The following is a 14,598-nucleotide window of genomic DNA, read 5'->3' on the forward strand; positions in this document are numbered from 1 at the left end:
TGGGGATGACTGGGTGGCTCAGCGGTTGAGCGTTTGCTTTTGGCTCAGGGTATGATCCTGGGATCCGGGATCAAGTCCTGCATCGGGCTCCTTGCACGGAGCCTGCTTCTCCCACTGCCTGTGTCTCTGCCTCTCTCTCTCTCTCTCTGTGTCTCTCATGAATAAATGGGTAAAATCTTAAAAAAAAAAAAAGTCAGTGATCAACAATGTCAAATTATATAGACAGGTTAAGTGGAACGTGCCCTCAAGCAAGGCATCGGATTTAGTAGTTAGGTCATTAAGGATTCTTAGTGAGTTCATTTGCTTCATTTTCCTTTAGATATTTAGAAGTTGCTAAAATTTCATCTTGTTTTAGGCCTATGTAAAGTATTTATGTGGTTTCAAATTCAAGTATACAAAACATGTCTGGCTTTTATCACTGTCTTCTCTATCCTGTTCTTCCTCCAACCTCATTAGTAACAACTTTTAAAAATTTTTATGATTTATTTTCCCTTTGTTTTTTAGATTTGAGACTTTTTTTTTCATGCTCAAGTATGTATGGGTGGATGTCCCCACCTGCCCCGAGTCCCACCACCCTTCACAGAAGGAACTTTTACTTTTGATCTGTACTTTAGAGAGTGCCTCAGCTTTGGTAGCTTGTTAAGGGATCAGTGGCATTGATCCACTTGAGCATCCAATAACTGGTCAGCAGTTCAGCCTGGTCTGGGTAGCAGCATTCAAAGATTAATGGTAGTAATCATCTTTGTAAATTTGAGGAGTACTGAAGGAAATTTTTGTCTTGAAGTTACCATCATAGCATCATCAACCTGCTGTCAATATATTCCTGTAAAATCTTTTTGTAAATATTTTATTTTTAAGTAAAAATAAACCCAACATGGGGCTTGAACTCACAACCCCGAGATCAAAAGTCACATGCTCACGGTCTGAACCAGCCAGGTGCCCCTATTCCTGTAAAATTTTAAACCAGAAATTATTGACTGAGGTTACTCCATCACTGAAGGCTCTGTTGGTCACCAGAGACTCTTTTAAAGGATTAGATTAGAGTCTTTGAATATCATCTCTCAGGAGATGTTTTTCTATCCCATTCTTTGGAATTTTCATTGCTGGTAGCAGAGACAAGTAATAGGAAGAAAATCCCAATGATCCAAGAAAGGGACTCTCATTTCAAGTCCATGGGTAGCAGTAGTTTGATCTAGGTGGAGAACAACATCAAACAAACAGTTCCTTCAGAAGTTTCTCGCCCAAGTTGGATTTTTTAGAAAAAGAAGTTTTCGGAATGCCTTGGTGGCTCAGTAGTTGAGCGTCTGCCTTCAGTTCAGGGTGTGATCCTAGGTCCGGGGATCGAGTCCTGCTTTGGGCTCCCTGTGAGGAACCTGCTTCTCTCTCTGTCTATGTCTCTGCCTGTCTCTGTCTCTCATGAATGAATGAATGAATGAATGAATGAATGAATAAATCTATCTTAAAAAAAAAACAACAGAAAAATAAGTTTTCGTGAGAATATGTGTAACTCTGTAGAAGTATATCTGAACCTTCTCCAGAGCTCACCTTGCTGTGTTCTTCCACATGTACTTGGAAGTTAAATACATATCTACTGAAGTGTGAACTGTTGTAAGGTCATAAGTTTCTAAGGAAAATATGACTTCATTCAGTATCTGAATGCTTTCCTCAGAGTTAAAAAAGACTTCATGATGTTCATTCCCAAAGTGATTTGCTATCTTTTCAGCAGCCAGGAAATGGGGACTGTCTTCCATGCCAGTTGCAAATGATTGGAGAGCATACTGTACCAGAGCTTCCTTTTTTTTTTTTTTTAAGATTTTATCTTTTATTCATGAGAGGCACAGAGAGGCAGAAGCACAGGCAGAGGGAGAAGCAGGCTCCATGCAGGGAGCTGGATGCGGGACTCGATCCTGGGACTCCAGGATCACTCCCTGAGCTGAAGTCAGGCCCTAAACCGCTGAGCCAACCAGGGATCCCCAGTACCAGAGCTTCTTTTAGCTACTTCAATAGGGTGACAGCAACCAAGCTGGAATCCTAGCCCCGTGAGAAAAGGCATCCAGTCCTTCTGTCTATCATGTAATGTTTGTTTGTTTGTTTGTTTCTTTCTTTCTTTCTTTAATATTATTTATTTATTCATGTGATTGAGAGAGAGAGAGAGAGAGAGAGAGAGAGAGAGAGATTGAGAGAGAGGCAGAGACACAGGCAGAGGGAGAAGCAGGCTCCATGCAGGGAACCTGACATGGGACTCAATCCCAGGTCTCCAGGTCAGGCCCTGGGCCAAAGGTGGCACTAAACTGCTGAGCCACCCGGGCTGCCCTGTAACATTTCTTAATAGCATTGTTAAAAAGGATCTGAAAAAAAAAAGAAAGAAAGAGGATCCAAAAGTAGGCATGTACATGAAGAGGAAAAAGAACATAAAAAGAACATGAATAAATCTGCTTCCCTAGGCAAACATTAATTACTTTACCACAGCGGAATTATAACAGGTTTGCCTTGAGTTTCAGTTTTAAGGATTGTTCCTCTTGTCTCATGCATCATCAGTTTGTCCTCTCTACTGGACCATTGGTAACATGTGCAAATCCACAGACACTGTACTATCTCTCATCTTGCATCTATCTCTCTCCTTTATAGCAAAAGTTCTTAAAAGAGTTGTCTATACTTGGGGTGCCTGGGTGGCTTAGTCAGTTAGGTGTATGCCTTGCGCTTAGGTCATGATCCCAGAGTGCCGGGATAGAGCCCCATATCAAGCTCCCTGCTCTGCAAGGAGCCTGCTTCTTCTTCCTCTGCTATTCTTCCTGCTTGTTCTCTCTGTCTCTGTCTCTGTCTCTCTCTCTCTCTCTGTGTCAAAGAAATAAAATCTCAAAAAAAAAATTGTCTATACTTGCTGTCTCTAATTCTCCTCACCTTCTCTCCACAAGTTCTATGTCAAGACCTGGGAGTAGGGGAGTCTCTACACTGCTGTAGAGGGCATGCAGATATTCATCTCTACAGTGATGATATTTATCCATTTTCACTGATGCAACTTTGTCACTTGACTTTAAGTCCAAAATTTGATAGTGTCCTAAAAGAAAAGGCTCCACTATTTTTTTTTGAAAAGGCTCTATTTTTTTTTAAGGCTCTATGTTTTAAAAAAAGATTGTAGAGGCACCTGGGTAGCTCAGTGGTTGGGGTCTGCCTTTGGCTCAGGTCGTGATCCTGGAGTCCTGGGATCAAGTCCCACACCAGGCTCCTTGCAGGGAGCCTGCTTCTCCCTCTGCCTGTGTCTCTGCCTCTTTCTGTGCGCCTGTCATGAATAAATAAATAAAATATTTTAAAATAAATAAATAAACATTTTACTTATTTATTTGACAGAGAGAGAAAGAGCATGCACAAGCAGGAGGAGCTGCAGAGGGAAAAGGAGAAGCAGGCTCCCCACTGAGCGGGGAGCCCAATGTGGGGCTTGATCTCTGGACCCTGGGATCATGACCTGAGCTGAAGGCAGACACGCAACTGGCTGAGCCATGCAGGTATCCAGAAAGGCTCCATTTTGATAAAGAAGTTGTGATGTACTTCAGGTTAACAAGACCTTTAGTTTCTAAATATACAGTCAAAAATTGATCTTCTGTCATGGCTTTATACAAAGGCCTGACTCCACAGGTGTCTGTGCCCAGGAACACTTTCTAATTGGTGTAAAATATTTATAAAATAAATGCAAGCACCCCATCCAACATACAGATCATTTGTTCTGTTCCTCCTTTGTCATAACAATGAGGGATGATCTCACCATTAATTTTGATATGGTAATTAAATTCAAAATAAATTCAAAAGGAGAATTAAAGGGTAATTAAATTCAAAAGATGTGTTTCATCTCCTTGTGGTTATAGGTTTCACCATTGTAATAGAGCCACAAGTAAGGATGTTTCTTTGCCTAAATTGGCTGCATTCCAAACATTTGGTCAACCACTGCCAACCAGTAAAATCCAAAGCAGCAGTTCATTTACCTGTTGACATTCTGAAGATGAGATGAATCTGGACCTCTGTGTGTGATTTCAAAGCACTCCAACACTGATTGGAGAGCCACTTGTCACCGCCAAAGGGGCACAAATGCCACATATGGCACAGTAGAGCTACTGGCTCTCTGGACGTGAGCAGGTCAGACTGGCAGCAGGAATGGAGGCAAGGGCTATGGATTATCTCCATTGTTTTTAATATAAGCATTATCTATGTATTTATATCTGTAGTCCTCCTTTCTTAGATAAATGGTAGCATACTATACATACTTTCTACCTTGATTTATTCCTTTTTAAAAATCATTTATTCATTTATTTATTTTAAATATTTTATTTATTTATTTGTGAGAGACACGGAAAGAGAGACAAAGACATAGGCAGAGGGAGAAGCAGGCTCCCTGTGGGGAGCTCGATATAGGACTTGATCACAGGACCCCAGGATTATGCCCTGAGCCAAAGGTAGACTCTCAATCACTGAGCCACATAGGCACCCCTCTTTTTTTTTTTAAAGAAGGCTCTATAGGGGGATCCCTCGGTGGCTCAGCGGTTTAGCACCTGCCTTTGACCCAGGGAGTGATCCTGGAGTCCCAGGATCGAGTCCCACATCAGGCTCCCTGCATGGAGCCTGCTTCTATCTCTGTGTCTCTGCCTCTCTCTCTCTCTCTCTCTCTGTGTCTCTCATTAATAAATAAATAAACTCTTAAAAAAAAAAAGGCTCTATACCTAATGTGGGGCTTGTACTCAAAACCTCCAGATGTAAGAGTTGCAGGCTCTACCAACCAATCAGCCATGCACCTCTGTCTTGATTTCTTTCTTTCAACGATATATCCTGTTAATCACTCCATTGTTGTATATAGAGATTTTCCTTATTCCTTTTATAGGTATAGTACCCTATTATATGTATACATTTTAAGAATAAGGGTACTAGGTTAACTTTTGGAAGAGGAGGCCTTTTATTTTGCTAATCTGTGGTAACTCAAGAGTCCCAGAAGAGGCTTAGATGATGGTGCCAACAGAGAGATGGCTGAGCATTATTAACATAAGATTGCTGCTGGTCCTACATAGTCTCTTTGTTTTCTGAGCTGAAGAGGAACTGGAAGGGTTTGAAAAAAGAAGTAAGCTTTTCCTCTTCTCCTATACTTCCTTTATTTATATACTATGTTATTCCATTTGGTTTATATACTCTGTTATTCCAAGCCTCAAGTTAACCTGGAGTACAGCTATCTCCTGCAGCAGAGGTATCTAACAGAGTACCAAGGAAGTCCTGCTTTCACCTTTGTGAAACCACTTTCCTGATAATTGTTATTTCCCCTCTGACTCTTTCGGAGTCAACTCATTGGGCAGATGAGGTGTTCCATTACAAGCCTTGACTTGAGTAAAAAATGGAATAACTTACGTCCAAAGCCCTGTTATATACTAGGTTCCTATATTCAATCTCTAGTCTTTTTCCCATCCCACATTATACTCAGCCATACAGTCTAGTAAAGCTTACGAAAGACAGTGTTTCAATGAGTGCCAAATAGTAGCATAACTACCAAGATACATGTAAGTAAAATCCTCAGTGGGGCTGACAGAACAAAACTCAGAGAGAGTAGAACATAGAAGATATTTGCTCTTCTGTTTCCCTTTCTCTCAGCTCACTTCCTAATCTCTCCTCAAAGAGAAGAGCTGCTACTATGGTTGACCATACTCTGTTGATCTAGTTACATAGATAATGGGAAACTCTGTGTTTTAAGAGATTATGGATCAAGCCTATATGAGGAAGATTTTGAAAGAGTCCTGAAAAATCACAAGAGTATGATTAAACAAAAATAGAAACACATTCTTTGTTCTTGGATAGGACCCATTAGCATCATAAATATTTTAAGTCTTTCTAAGTTAATGTATAAACTTAGGATAATTCCCCAAAAAGATGCCAGCAGAATTTTTCCTGGCACTGGATCCTAAACTTCATATGGAAAAATAAATAAGAATACTCATGAATGTCTTCAAAAGGAAGAGCAATTAGAGAGTTTGGTTTTACCACATATTAAAAATTATGGTAGAGACCCTATAATTAAAACAATGTGGTGTTGATGCCTGCTAACAGAGAAACCAATGGAAACAATTTCAAGTATATGTGGAGATTTAGCATTTGACAAAGGAATCATCTTAAATCATCGAGGGGAAAGATTAACTTTAAAAAAAAACAGGTATTAGTACAACTGGAGAGTCATTTGAAAAAATACATATCTAGATTTATGTCCCTTACTTTACATTAAAATATACTCCAAATAGATCAGTCATTTCAATATATAATAAAAAGAAAAGATACATTCAAGAATAAAATGTCAATTTCTTTATTACATGGACATGAGGAAAGCCATTCTATTATAATTGAAATTCCAGAAGCCATGGAGAGAGATTGGTACATTTAAGCCTATCTCTATCTATCTAATATCTTATGTAGCTATCTATATATACGTACACATAGATAAAAACTTTTACTTGGCAAAATCATCATAATAAAAGTGAAAAGAAAAATGGAAAACTGGCAGAAAATATTTTCAGTTTAAATTACACAAAATAGTTAATTTCTATCAATAGGTAACAAAGGGGGTGCCTGGGTGGCTCAGTTGGTCAAGCCTCTGCCTTCTGCTCAGGTCATGATCCCAGAGTCCTAAAATGGTGTCATATTAGGCTCCCTGCTCATGGGGAGTCTGCTTCTTCCTCTCCTTCTTCCCGTCCACCCATTCATGTGCTCTCTCTCTGTCTCTTAAGTAAATAAATAAAATCTTTAAAAAATACATAAGGAATAAAGAAGAGTATTGATAGATGCTACAACGTGGATGAACCTCAAAAGCATGCTAAGCCAAAGAAGCCAGTCACAAAAGATCACATACTGTGTGATACCATTTATATGAAACCTATACCTATATAGAATAGGTAAATCCATAGATATGGAGAATAGATTCATGGTCACCTAGAACTGGATGGGGCAGGGGTGGGGGTTCAGGATGAGGGATGACTACTAATGGATAAGAGAATTTTTAGGGGGTATTAAAGATGTTCCAAAGTTGTATTATGGTGATGGTTGTATATCTGTAAATATACTACTGATTGAATGGTATACTCTTTATTTATTTTTTTAAAGATTTTATTTTTTTGATGGGACACCTGGGTGGCTCAGCAGTTAAATGTCTGCCTTAGGCTCAGGGCATGATCCTGGGGTCCTGAGATCGAGTCCCACATCGGGTTCCCTGCACGGAGCCTGCTTCTCCCTCTGCCTGTCTCTGTCTCTCTGTGTGTCTCTCATGAATAAATAAATAAAATATTTTTTAAAAAGATTTTATTTATTTGAGAGAGAGAGTGAGAGAGAGAGAGAGCACAGGCGGGGGGGGGGGTTGGTTGGGGAGGAAAGGGAGAAGCAGACTTCCAGCTGAATGGGGAGCCTGATGTGGGACTCGATCTGAGGACCCTGAGATCATGACCTGAGCTGAAGGCAGATACTTAACCAACTGAGCCACCCAGGTGCCCTTGAATGGTACTCTTTAAATGGGTGAGCATCATGCTATGTAAATTATAGTATAATACAACTGTTTTTGTTTTTGTTTTTTAATAATACAACTGTTAAAAGAAAAAGACAAAGACAAAAACCTGGTAGGAAAATTGCCAGAAATGTTGAGATGGTTCACAGGAAATGAAAGGCAATTGCTTTTGAAACATTTGAAAAAGTGCTCAGCATCATTCTTCATGAAAGCAATGCAAATGCAATGGAGGGCAGATTTGTTTTCTGACTAGGATAATAATATCTTCCTTGGGAGTAAAGGTTGGGTGGGTTTTTTAGCAGCTCCCTTATATGAGTTTGGTGGTTTCCTAGGCTGACTCTTCCTCTGGTATGATACAAACTTACCTGGGCACAGCATCTACCTAGGCTGCTCCTCATCATCCCCATGGGACTTGAGGGGCAAGATGAACTAATGCCAACATGAATGCTCAGGCTCCTGCTCTACCATAAATAATAGATTCTCCTGTTTTTGACCTAAGAGTCTAAGGTCTCCTGGCAACACTCACTAAGGCTATCTTGTTATCATACAAGGAAGGCAAAATCTCACACCATTTCCACTTTTAGTCTGCTAGAAGTCCCAAAGCTTGACATCACACTATGTTGGTAATCTTAGGGATAAACAGGTATTCTTTTTTTAAAGAAAGACTTTATTCTGGGGGTACCTGGGTGGCTCAGTTGGTTCAGCAGCTGACTCTTGATCTCAACTCAACCTTAATCTCAGGATTGTGAGTTTAAGCCCTGTGTTGGGGCTCTGTGCTGGCTTGGAACCTACTTAAAAAGATAATAGTAGGGCAGCCCAGGTGACTCAGTGGTTTAGCGCAGCCTTCGGCCCAGGGCTTGCTCCTGGAGACCCAGGATCGAGTCCCACGTTGGGCTCCCTGCATGGAGCCTGCTTCTCCCTCTGCCTGTGTCTCTGCCTCTCTCTCTCTCTCTCTGTGACTATCATAAAAAAAAAAAAAAACTAATCACACTGAGAAAATATATATTTTTTTAAGATTTTATTTTTAAGTAATCTCTACACCCAATGTGGGGCTCGAACTTGCAACCCCCAGATCAAGATCACTTGCAACCCACATCCCCACTGACTGAGCCAGGTGGGGGCCCTGAAAAAATAATTACTTAAAAGTTATTTTGGAACATAAAACACTGTAACAATTTCCCCACATGAAGTCTAAGGACAAATAAAAGTAGGAAGATATTTTGAACTGTATTCAATAAGTTTATTGTCAGGTAATATTGTTGTTCTTGTGCTTTTACATATTATAAAATAAAACAAATAAGGAACTATTAATGTTATTAGAAACCAAGATTTCCAAGTTAGGAAGATAAGGAAAAAAAGCACTATAAGGGTACCCGCTTGGCTCAGTGGGTAGAGCATGTGACTCTTGATCTCGGGATTGTGAGTTTGAACCCCATGTTGGGGGTAGAGATTAGTTAAAAAGTAAAATCTAAAAAAAAAAAAAAAAAAAGGCGGGCAGCCCGGGTGGCTCAGCGGTTTAGCGCCGCCTTCAGCCCAGGGCCTGATCCTGGAGACCTGGGATCGAGTCCCACGTCAGGCTCCCTGCATGGAGCCTGCTTCTCCCTCTGCCTATGTCTCTGCCTCTCTCTCTCTCTCTCTCTCTCTCTCTCTCTATCTCTATCTCTATCTCTCATGAATAAATGAATAAAATATTTTTAAAAAATTAAAAAAAGATAAAAAAAAGGAAAATCTCTGTGATGATAACTTTGAGTCAGAATTGTCAATATCAACTCATATATAGTGCCTAGTATGTGAGCCAGGCATAGGAGATACAACAGTAAATAATCAAGGTAGATACCCTACTGCAATAGAATTTACAGGAGATACATACATTAAATGAATAATTGCACAAATAATTAGTGGAATGAAGCCTGGCATTTCACAGGAGTTTAAACTATCACCGTTCAGCACATGAAGTTCCTCAGCCTGAAAAGTGACCCAGCCTGAGATAAAGCATTCTTTTTAAGACAAAATACTCAGTGTCTGCTTTTTTTCCTTTTTTTAAAAAAGATTTTATTTATTTATTCATGAAAGACATAGAGGGAGAGAGAGAGGCAGAGACATAGGCAGAGGGAGAAGCAGGCTCCATGCAGGAAACCCGATGTGGGACTCAATCCTGGGACTCCAGGATCCTGCCCTGAGCCAAAGACAGACGCTCAACCACCCAGGCCTCCCTCAGTGTCTGCTTTAAGAAAGAATGTAAGTGCTCAGAGTGAGAGCAGCTTGTGCCAAAAGTGAAGAGTTTGGATCACTCCCCATGTGTGGGTAGTTTTAGTTTTCTGGTGGCAGGAATGAAACAGGGCCATGCTGAGTTGTCTGGGCTTGTACTGACAAGCAGTGGTGCTTGCCCTTCTCAGACAAGATTGAGAAATACTCTATATCTTCTCATCTCTCTCTAGTAAGGAACATCTTGCCTTGAGCCAAACAAGGTCTGAAAGGAACTGGCAGCTAGTTTTCAGTGCAGCCCCCAATTTTTGTGGGCAAAGATGTCCTGTGGCACTTGGAGCGATTGTGTCACTCATCAAGATTAGTGCAGCATCAGTGACTGAATTTAGAGTGGAGAAATCAGGAGCTAGATCTAAAGTGAGAGCTCCAGGTTGAGCCTTCATGGTGTGCCATTTTGTAAGGTGTGCAGAGATGGGATGACCCCTGAGTGTACACCATCTGTTTCCAACTTTGTTTTTTTTTTTTTTTTTTTTTAATTTTTATTTATTTATGATAGTCACACACAGAGAGAGAGAGAGGCAGAGACATAGGCAGAGGGAGAAGCAGGCTCCATGCACCGGGAGCCCGACAATGGGATCCGATCCCGGGTCTCCAGGATCGCGCCCTGGGCCAAAGACAGGCGCCAAACCGCTGCGCCACCCAGGGATCCCTGTTTCCAACTTTGTAAAGATCTGTGGCTGTGAAAGTTTCCTTGCAAAGACTAGCACTCCTGGAAGATTTACAAGTGAATACAGGACTCTTCCTTTCCAGTACAATGTGATAAGGAGTTTCAGATTCCTGGTTGCCTGGCCTATGAGGTGTTTGCCATCCAAAAAGTTGCTTCATGACTGCATCCAGTTACCTAGGGAACCAACCCAGACTGAAGGAATGGTCCCAAATGAAGCTGGGTGGTCTCCCAAAGGAATGTGAATACAAATTCAGCAGTTTGACAGTGTATGTTAGCCATATCATCAGCAAACTGTTATCAGTTGGACATATGTGTGGGAGTGACTAAGGATGTAAAGGACAATATTAAAGGACAGGGACCTTCTAGGAAGTGGTGTGCTGGTAAATATTTAACGATAGATTCTCTGGGAGAGCAGGAGTCGGGGAGACCCTGATATGTAGTTTTCTGTTTTCCATGGCATAAATGTTTTCACAGGCTGATTTCTTTCAAGAATTTAATCAGCAAGGCTCCTGACAACTCAACAATTGATTCCCCTTAGCTGATTTTATTTGGCTCCAGCAAACCATTGCTTCTAGGTACCATAGTTAAGAGGTAACAAGCTGTCAACAATTCAGAACCTTAAACCCAAAGAGGTTAAGGAAAATACCTAGGAAAATTAAAACATGCATACAGATTGAAGCGTGACCATGTGTGGTGCCAGTACCCTCACTTCCCATGTTCTCTGGGTCTTGGGTTGTTGCCTTTGTGCAGTCATTAGTTTTTTCTGATAGTCTAGAGTGGAAGCTGTTTTCTTGCAGTTTTTGGCTTCTGGAGGACTCCTAAGAATTCTCCGGTTGAGGTCTATAGCAGGAACAGTCTTTCTGAGTCAAGGAGGGCGTCTTTCTCCTTCATTAACACTCAGGAAACAAGGATAACATACTAGGGTGTAGGTGCTGTGTTAGTTATTAAGAATAGTGCCTGTAAGGCACAATTTCTACTGAGCTCAAGGGCAGTGTTTTTCTCATGTCTTTTTAAGATGACACCTCTGGGTTTTATTTTTATTCTTTAAAAGATATTATTTACTTATTTGAGAGGGAGAGCAAGACAGAGAGAGTGAGCAGGGAGCATGAGCCAGGTGGTGGGGAGCAGGGAGTGGGAGGGCAGAGGGAGGAGAAGAAGCAGGCTCCCTGCTGAGCAGGGTGCCCCTATGCAGGGACTCATGGGTTTATGACCAGAGCCAAAGGCAGATGCCCAACCAACTGAGCCACCCAGGTGCCCTCCTCTGGGTTTTATTTATTTATTTAATTTAAAAAATTTTTCCTCTGGGTTTTAAATGGTGAATAGGGTTGTTTTGAAGGATTATTTATTTATTTATTTATTAAAATATTTTTATTTATTTATTCATGATAGACATAGAGAGAGAGAGGCAGAGATACAGGCAGAGGGAGAAGCAGGCTCCATGCCGGGAGCCTGATACAGGACTCGATCCCGGGACTCCAGGATTGCACCCTGGGCCAAAGGAGGTGCTAAACTGCTGAGCCACCCAGTGATCCCCTTGAAGGATGTTTTAGATAAGCAACTCATATCTGTTGATAAAATTGTGCATTGATTCCACTTACATGAGCTACCTCGCATAGTTAAATTCATAGAGACAGATAGTAGAATAATGGTGGCTGGGGTCTAGGGGAAGAAGAAAAGGGGCAGTGTAATGAACATGGAATTTCAATTTTGCAAGATGAGAAAAGTTCTAGCAATGGTAGAACTTTTGGTGGTGATGGTGGTGATGGTTTATACAATATCAATGTACTTAATACCACTGAACTTAAAAATGGTTAAAATGGTAAATCTTACATTAATTATAATTGACCATAACTTTAAAAAAGTTAACTGAATATATCATGTAAGTCATTTGTAATATCTGGCTCTATCAGCCTGTAATAAGGCAAAGTGTATAACTAGGGACATTTACAGGTAGGTAAGATGCCTAACTATTAATAGGTTGAGAGTCAATGGGCCAGCTATGCAGTTGATTTCATTGTCATTAGGACCAAAGGCAACAATTTAGGCCAAGTTCCAGAGTTTCTAAAAATTTAACTAGAGTTGAGAATTCTATTTGTCTTTTCTGTATTATCTGAGGATTGAGGATGATATGGGCAGTGAAGTATTGAGCCTTACAAAACTCATTAATGAAAATTTCTTTTTTTTTTTTAATGAAAATTTCAATGAAATTAATGTTTCTTCCCTGGAGAGAGAGGATGTTAAGATTCTTTAAGTAGGAAAGTCTATGCTGCTGGTAAAGTTGTGGCTCTCTGAAAAGAGAGAACTTGATTCCGATAATAAACACACAGTTACCAAAACACATTCATTTCCCAATGTTGGGGCAATTTTTTACCATGCATTTGGAGGTGCTCAAAGAAGCTTTGGTTCAGGGCAGCGCAGGTGGCCCAACGGTTTAGTGCTGCCTTCGGGCCAGGGTGTGATCCTGGAGACCCGGGATCCAGTCCCACGTTGGGCTCCCGGAATGGGCCTGCTTCTCTCTGCCTCTCTCTCTCTCTGTGTCTCTAATGAATAAATAAATAAAATCTTTTTTTTTTTTTAAAGAAGAAGCTTTGGTTCTATTCTCTTTTCTGTCTTTAGTTTTGCCAGGATTTTGTTGCAAGCAGGTTAGAATATGTACTTTAAACATCCTTGATTATGCTTTGAAATGTTTCCACATCCATTGTTGGAATAAGGTGGTCACCAAGCTGTCTTTGCTGTGGTAATAAGACTGAAGAGCTTGCCTACTAGGTTAATTACTAAGGATGGAAGAGGGTGGGATCCTCTCTTGAAGTATGACATATAATTAATTTAGAAGAATGTAATCAATAGTTACTTTGGGAGAGAACATGTTATGGTCTGTAAGGACACCGATAAACCTCCAGGGCCTTTTAAGTCATAAGGTATACTATGTTTGGTCTTGATTGATAATGGTATTTAATCCTAGAAACAATAATTTATGTAAAGCTGTACCAGTTTTAGTGCTTAGCCATTGGATATCTCAGCAATCTTTTTTTTTTAAATATCTTTTTATTTATTCATGAGAGGCACAGAGAGAGAGAGAGAGGCAGAGATATAGGCAGAGAGAGAAGCAGGCTCCATGCAGGGAGCCCAATGCAGGATTCGATCCAGGGACTCCAGGATCACACCCTGGGAAGAAGGCAGGTGCTAAACCTCTGAGCCACCCAGGGATCCCTTAGCGATCTTTAATAAGGAAGTAAGAGCAATGAAGCAGAGCTGAGGGGGTCATTGGTAAGTGTGCAGAAGAGAGTTAACACAGCAAGCCTGAAGTGATACTTAGAAGGGCCTGGTTACATAGTTCCCACTGTTCCCCACTGGTAAGAGTGGCTCACTGTGCTCAGACTGTGCAAACAACGTGGCTTATGCTGAACACCTGCTTTCCTTCTGGGTATCTGGAGTTTTGGTACATGCTGAGCAGACGGTGGTTACATGACTAGCCCCTAATAGAAACATTGGTCACTGCATCTCTAATAGTCTTCCCTGGGCAGAAACATTAGAAGCATTCAGAATGTCAACAAAACAGCTGCAGCTTTTTTTTTTTTTTTTGCAATTACAGAGTGGTATTCAGTTAACAGAACAACAATTATTTTGTAGAAACTGCATCAGAGACAACTGAAGATGAAAAGCTACCATCCTCATATATAACTAATTTGTGCTGTGCACCAATAAGAACCTGCTTTAAATTTCCACGCCAATTTACAACCCCCATACTGTACCAGGCAAAGTTAGTGGCTATTGAAAATACCACCAGGACAGGCTATCTAAAGACACATTAGGTAGTGTGTTAACTATACAAAAAAAAAAAGACACTGTACAGTTTAAAAACAAATCTTAGGGGCACCTGGGTGGCTCAGTGGTTGAGCATCTGACTTGGACTCAGGTCATGATCCCAGGGTCTTGTGATCAAGTCCCATATCAGGCTTCTTGCAGGGAGCCTGCTTCTCCCTCTGCCTCTCTCTGTGTCTCTCATGAATGAATAAATAAAATCTTAAAAAAAAAAATAAAAACAAATCTTACACAGCCTTACATTTCAATTTTTTTCTTTAAAAGGAGTGAGTTGTGTACAGGAGGGTTAAATGCTTTATAAACATGAAAAAAAAACTGCACTAGAACCAAC

At 40.6% G+C, this 14,598-nt stretch overlaps 1 pseudogene; it reads right to left on the reverse strand.

The window, feature by feature from the left end:
* Positions 1 to 622: 622 nt before the first annotated feature.
* Positions 623 to 4,176, reverse strand: LOC129516485 (asparagine synthetase [glutamine-hydrolyzing]-like; annotated as a pseudogene).
* Positions 4,177 to 14,598: the final 10,422 nt, after the last annotated feature.

This window comes from Nyctereutes procyonoides, unplaced genomic scaffold, assembly GCF_905146905.1.
Source record: "Nyctereutes procyonoides isolate TBG_1078 unplaced genomic scaffold, NYPRO_anot_genome, whole genome shotgun sequence".
NCBI classification, from domain to species: domain Eukaryota; kingdom Metazoa; phylum Chordata; class Mammalia; order Carnivora; family Canidae; genus Nyctereutes; species Nyctereutes procyonoides.